Source organism: Felis catus, chromosome E2 (genome assembly GCF_018350175.1).
Source record: "Felis catus isolate Fca126 chromosome E2, F.catus_Fca126_mat1.0, whole genome shotgun sequence".
NCBI classification, from domain to species: domain Eukaryota; kingdom Metazoa; phylum Chordata; class Mammalia; order Carnivora; family Felidae; genus Felis; species Felis catus.
The window spans coordinates 10,783,487-10,789,854 of NC_058382.1; the positions used below are offsets into that span (position 1 = coordinate 10,783,487).

Genomic DNA, 6,368 nt, shown 5'->3' on the forward strand with positions numbered 1-6,368 from the left:
CTCCTTTTTTTTTTCTTTTTATTTTCCTTTTCTTCTACTTTTTTGTTTTGTTTTTTTTGTTTGTTTGTTTTGGTTTGTTTTGGTTTGGTTTTTTGGTAAGGATTTCCGCCCCCCCCCCCTCACCTTTAGAAGTTTTTGTTTCCATATGGGAGGAGGGGAGGGAGCCTCTGGGCCACCTAGAATGAGGGGCCTCCCCAAAACAACACCCCACCTCTCCTGCTTTCGGTTCCAGATCTGAAGGAAGGGATGGGAGTAGAGGTAGCCGAGGAATCTGAGCTGAAATGGGGTATTCGGAGCAGGGACCCCAGAGTTCCCAGATCTTCTCAGCGGCTCTACCCCTCTTGGAATTGCCCCTTCTAGGTGGGACTGTTCACTGTTCTGTTGTCAGGTTGTTATGGTGGGGGAACGGTGTGCAGTGCCTGCTGGGAATGAGGCCGGCTCTGGGATTGGTCCAGTCCTGTGGGCATGACTCTTGCGACGGGCTGGAACAACTTCCGGTGGCATCTTCGGTGGTTTTACTTAGAGTGATGGGAATGAAGGTCTCTGTTGGGATGTCACTGAGTCAAGTACTTTCTGGGGTGCTTCTGGCACTCCTTATGATGTCACGGGAAGCAGCTCCCCAGAGGTCACTTCCTGTGATGACAGAAGAGACAGGTACTTCCTATGATGTCTCAGTGAGCCGTCCTTGAAGGCTACTTCAGGGATATCATGGGGGCAAGTACTTCCTGTGGGATCTCCAGGGTATTTCCCGTGACGTCACTGGGATGGAGCATGCACTTCCTGTACTGGGCCATGGCCAGTCGCTGACACTCCTTCTCCACTCGCACCCCTCTTTGGTGGGTCGTGGCCCGGGGGTCTTCCTAGGAGGAGAATGAGGGGTGGGACTTGGATCTTATCTGGAGGACTCTAAGGAAAAAGACCCAGTATTGTCAGGGTCACCTCTATCCGAACACGCCAAGTCTGTGAACCCACCTGGCAGCGAGGGGTGGGAGATGGAGCTGGTGAAAACTGCTGTTAAAGACCCCCATTCCCACCCCGCCTCTTGTGTGCATGCTCGTGTCCGCGTGGCTTTGTTCCATTGAGTCTGGTGAGCCAAACGTGTGGTGGCTCTGTCGGGCCATCATGACCCCAGTGTAGAGTTCAGTGAGCCACGGCCGGGTCCCTTGAGCTGGAATGCTCCGTGTGGTCTGAGAGCTTAGATTGGCTTGTGGTTTCCAGCACGCTGGAGTGCTTTAGCAGTATCGGAGGGATCCGAGTGTCTTGGTGCTCTCTCACCACGGGCCCTGAGGCGCTAGAATGTTCTTTCTGATGGAGTCTGCCAAGCCAGGCAGCCCGGAGAGATGGTTTGGGAGTGGCTTCCCTGAGCACTGCGGCTGTGGTCTGCTCTAAGGCCTTGTTGGCGGGCTGAGATTTCAGGGCCTGACAACGCTATGGACTTAGAATAGCTGAGACCCACCTCTACCCTCGCCCATCTCCCCCTTTCCCTTGGAGACCACCTCCGCTCCCTCCAACCCAAAGCAGGGCCCCCAGTGCCCTGGTTCCATCATCAGCATCTCTGGGGGAGGGGCACCCATGCCCATCCTCTCCCCCATTTGTTCCCCTCCTAGGTCTTCCAGACCCTTCTCTGTCCCATGGCTTTGGGGGAATCAGGCCTCCTCGTCTCTCTCCCGCACGAGAGAAGAAAAGCCAGAGACAATTCCCACCCCTAAAGCCTGGGAGACCCCTGCCCCTCGCTAGAGAGCCACCCCCAAATCAAAATGTGAAAATCCCTAGAAAGCAATAGCCTTCAAGGTACCTTGCACTGAATTTCCCACCCCGCCCCTTCCACCTAATGGGAGGCTGTAGCTTGGGCACTAGGGTGACTTTTTTCCATGCCCTCTTCATCTCCAGGGTGGGGGGCAGGCCCCATTTCCCCATCCCCCACCTCCCATCGCTGCTGCCCCCACCCCTAGTCTCCAGACTGAACCCAGATGGAGATTCCAGTGCCAAACCAATTCTTGATGTAACTTTGTACATATCTTCTGCAGGGGGCGGGGGCGGGGGGGGGGGGCTCTTGGGGTTGGAGGTGGAGGTGGCCCTGTGGGCCACTGCTCCCCTCCACCTCTCAAAAGACCCTACAGTATTTCGCACTATCTCCACCCATAGTGGGTATTGCAGTGTCTAGCTGGAATATCCCCCTACGGCCCCCCAGGCCCCCATGAGGAGGGGAAGGAGCCAGGGAGAGGTAAAACTCGGTCTGGGAGTGGGGAGGTGGGATTTGAAAGCGCTAATTTGCATATCATTTGCATCCTCAGCTGCCCTGGTTTGTCAGATGCTTTCTATAGCCCCTTTCAAGGGGGTCCGGGTCCCAATCAGCAGGACCCAGTAGTCCTGTCACACAGACACGTCTCTGGAGGCTGGGCCTCCCGAAAAACGTCCCCCTGGGGTATGTGTGTGACAACCCTCTCCCTATTCACATTTCTCGGGGACCCCCCTACCCCACCAGCCAGGGGTATCTGAAAGGTAGTTTGCTAGCTCAGTGAGCTAGTTCACTCACCAGATTGGTGAGTGGAGAGCCACACACCTTTCTCCATTTTTACCCTAGGAAACCCCCTCCACCATCCTCCCCAACCCTTGAAAGTCTCTTTGCATTCTGACCTCAATCTTTCGTGCTGCAGTGTGTCCAGAGGGGACACAGATGTGGGGTCAGGGATGGGGATCATTGAAAAACCCACCGCCTCTTTTTTTTTCTCCTCTTCCCTGTCAGCCAATCAGATCTCAGAGACTCTGAGTGGCCTCCTTGCACCCTGCTCTTCAGCACCCAGTAGGTGCTTAATAAGTGTTTGCTGCATTAAACTGTCTCCCTGTAACTCCCCATTCGCCCTCCAGCTCCCAACATCCTCCCCCAGAACTTCCCTCTCTCTTTCTTGGGCTCCCTATGGCTTTCTACCTTTTTCTCCTTGTGGCTCCCATCACTACCTGTCCTGTCTCTATCTTTGTCTAAATCTGTCTTTTGCCCTCTTCTCAACCCTCTCAAATCTCTCCCCTCCCCCATTCCCCCAGCAATTTAAAAAAAAAAAAAAAAGTGCCAAACTTCCTTAGAACTGAGCCGCTCTGGGGGGAGGGAACCTCAGATAGAGAGGAGAGAAATGGAGCCATCTCACTTTGAGGAGGTCCCTAAGAGGCATTGAAAAAGTCTGTGGACACTTAGCTAAATTGGGTCCCCCTTCCTCACCCCTCCCACCCTGAGTTTTTCTTAGAATCTTTGTAAGAAAAAAAAAAAAAAAAAAAAAGAAAGAAAAAAAAAAAAAAACTCCCTCTCAGCTAACCCCTAACCTTTTGGATCCCCCAAATTCCACCAGCCGGGGAGAACCCCACTTTGCCTCCTTCAGGCAATTCTGTAGAAATTGGGGAGGAGGGGACAAGCTCAACCCCTCTTCTGTTGGCCTCGAGGGACGGGTGCCAGCTGGATTCCAGAGAAGGACCTCAAAGCACTTAACGAGAAGGGGTTCAACGTGCCAAATTCACCTCCTTCATCCCCCGTCTCAGGGGCCTCTGAGCCAACCTGCCCCAGCCACCTTCTTCCGCCCTGTCCCAACCATCTCTGCATGGGCAAGGAGGCTTCACTGCAATAATTATTAGGGGATCAGAAGGTGAAGATCGTGTGCCACCTTTATCTGCCCTAGCCTGCCCCGGACCTGTAGGTGGGAATTATGGGTATCCCAAGCGGAGTTTGGTAAGAGTCAGACTTAGAGACCGTTGGGGACCTAGACTTGGAAGAACATGGCACCACTTTTCGGAGTGGTATTTCTTCTCCCCTTCTTAACCCCCAAGTCCCGCACTCTCCCCTCTTTCCGTTTCTCTTGCCTACTTCTCCACCCCCCACCCTCCTTACTTCGTTTCTGATTGGTGGCCTACCGTTTGGAAAGTGAGGGGATTCCCCCGCATTGATGGTCGCTGTGGCAAGACCGGGACTCGAGGTCGTGATACGCGGAGCCGTGGGGAAAAAGTATTAACTAAGAGCGGCGACGAGGCTGGCTATTGGGGGCGTCCAGGCTGCTGATTGGGTGCCCACCTCTCGCGACAGCCCGGCAGGCCTTCGCTGTTGGCCACGCCCCTGCCCCGCGCCGACTTTGAAACTCCGAGGCCGGCTATCGCGAAAGCCTGAACCGGATGTCACGATGGGGAGGACGGGATCGCGATGCCCAAGTTGGGGCACCGAGGGCCGGGGACCCAAGTTTACGGCTCTCGTGGAGTCGCGACACCCAGCCCTGCTATCTGATCCCTCTACACTGCAGTCAGCTGTCTGGACGCCGTGGTGGAGGGGTTTCTCTCGGTGGCGCCGCGGCTGGTGTGTGTCAGGTCCGTCTCAGTGGCCCCTGCCAGTCGCGTTGGGGATTGCTGGGTGGCAGGGAGGGAGATGGGGTACATCTCTGGGGGGGGGGGGTTTGCTGTTTTTTAACCCCTTCTCAGCCAGTCCAGGACATTCTTGTCTCTCAGAGATAAGTGGGGGGACCGCCTAATCCCCCTCCCGCACACCTTTCCTCCTCCCTACCCCACCCCCCCAAAACCACCAACCTCTCATATTCTAAGTGACTCCATCACCACCGGCCACCGGGACCTGCGGCCTCATTGCTCCAGCCCGCCCCACTCGACCGTCAGACTCGCTCATCGAACTCTTTTTGATTAACCCTTTCTGTGTTCATCCCACGGAAAACTGTGTGTCCGGCGAGGGGGAGGGGGGAGGCGAGGGGCAGCAGCTACCTTTCCTCCATCTCCTCCCACCGCCCATGCCTCCCCACCCGCACCCCATCCCATGGCCTACCCCATCCCTCACCTTAGGGTCCTCCCCGCCCTGGGGAGAGTGACCCTTTATAAATATCTCTGCTGTTTGGCTTTGTCCCTTTCAAAGGCGGGGCCAGGGGCGTGGCCTCCTGCACGCGGAGCGCTGACTCCGGCCCCAGTCTTATCTGTGCCCTCCCCCCACACTCCCCACCCCTTCATTGTAAATAGTCACTTTTGTACTGGGTTTGAGCCAGGGGACGTGGGGAGTCATTTTTTTTCTTTGTGTTGACATCTCAGGCCCCTGGAGGCATGGCCCACATTCCGGTTACATTTGGGAGAATCCCAAGGTGGGTCCTCTCACCTGCCCCCAGTGCCGAGGATTTCAAGATATCAGTATTACTCCCAGAGGAATGCGGTGCACCGATCCCCTCCACGGGGAGGTGGGAGAGGCGTGGCAAAGGTGTAGTCTGACGGGATGTCTCGGTTGTCCCCATCTATGAAATGGGTTGGTCCTCCAGGTTCCCTGGGGAGCCTCGGTGAGATAATGGTGGAGTTAGCATCTCTCTTTGCCCCTTTCTCTGTTTGGGACAGACAGGGTAGGAGAGTGGAGGCGAGGGGATGACTGTCTATGGAGAACAGACCGCTAAATCCTTACTGGGGACCTTAAGCTAGCTTCTCCCACGCCTGTTCTCGCTCTTGGACAATGGGGGGATTGGAGGACCTGTGAGGTCCCTTGGGTATCCCCAATCCTTACATTAAAGGCCCAAGCCCAAAGCTGGCCGCTGCCTGCTGTCCCACATTCCCACATTCCATGTCTTGGGCCCAGACCATCCGCCATGTGGCCATGCCTCCAGTGCCTCCATTCAACCCCCTCTAACTGATTCCTTCCATCCTCTGCGACCAGAGAAGCCGCCCACCTCCCCACCTCCCCCCCCCCACCACCTCCAGAAGCTCCTGGCTGGGGCCCACTGCCCTCTCCCCTCCCCCTCCCCACATTGCCATGCCTGGGCCACGCCCACCCCCCCACCCACCACCCCCAGTGTCCGTCGTGTGACCTAGTGCACCATGTATTAGCTTCCATGGCCCCCACCCCGGCCCCCACCACACCCCTCCCCCCCTCCCTCGGCGACTTCACCTTTTTTTGCCGCGATAAACGCCATCTCAGCATCTGTGTCTAATGTTGTCTTTTTTGCTTGACATCACACACTCCTTCTTAACCCATCCCCTTCCCTCTCCCTCCTCCCCACACCTCCACCCTCATCCTAAATTCTTTCCCCCTTTCCCTCGAGGGCTCTGGGTATCCAGGGGAGGGGGTGGGGGGACCCCTGAGGATGGGCTCAGGAGGGGGAAAGAGGGGAGGGGTGGATTATTCTCTCTGGACTGGGCCAGCACCCAGAGCAAATGTGTCAGAGGGGAGCCAGCATCCAGGTTTAGGTTGGGGGGGGGGGCTCAGTGTCCAATCTGGAGGGTCGACGCCACTACCTGCACCACATATAGTCAGCAAGACGGCGACCAAAGACGCTCCTGGACCCAAGTCCACACGCACAGCATTGCAAACGCACAGCCCCGAGCAGAGTCAGGATAGCCTGGGGTTACGGTTTTGG

The 6,368-nt window shown here is 56.3% G+C and overlaps 1 long non-coding RNA gene across 1 annotated transcript; it reads right to left on the reverse strand.

Moving 5' to 3' along the window:
* Positions 1 to 107: 107 nt before the first annotated feature.
* On the reverse strand, positions 108 to 5,670 carry LOC109494762. The gene is made up of 2 exons (XR_002738374.2): positions 3,898 to 5,670; positions 108 to 860 (listed from the first exon to the last, which is right to left on the reverse strand). It is a non-coding gene; the product is annotated as an uncharacterized LOC109494762 (long non-coding RNA).
* Positions 5,671 to 6,368: the final 698 nt, after the last annotated feature.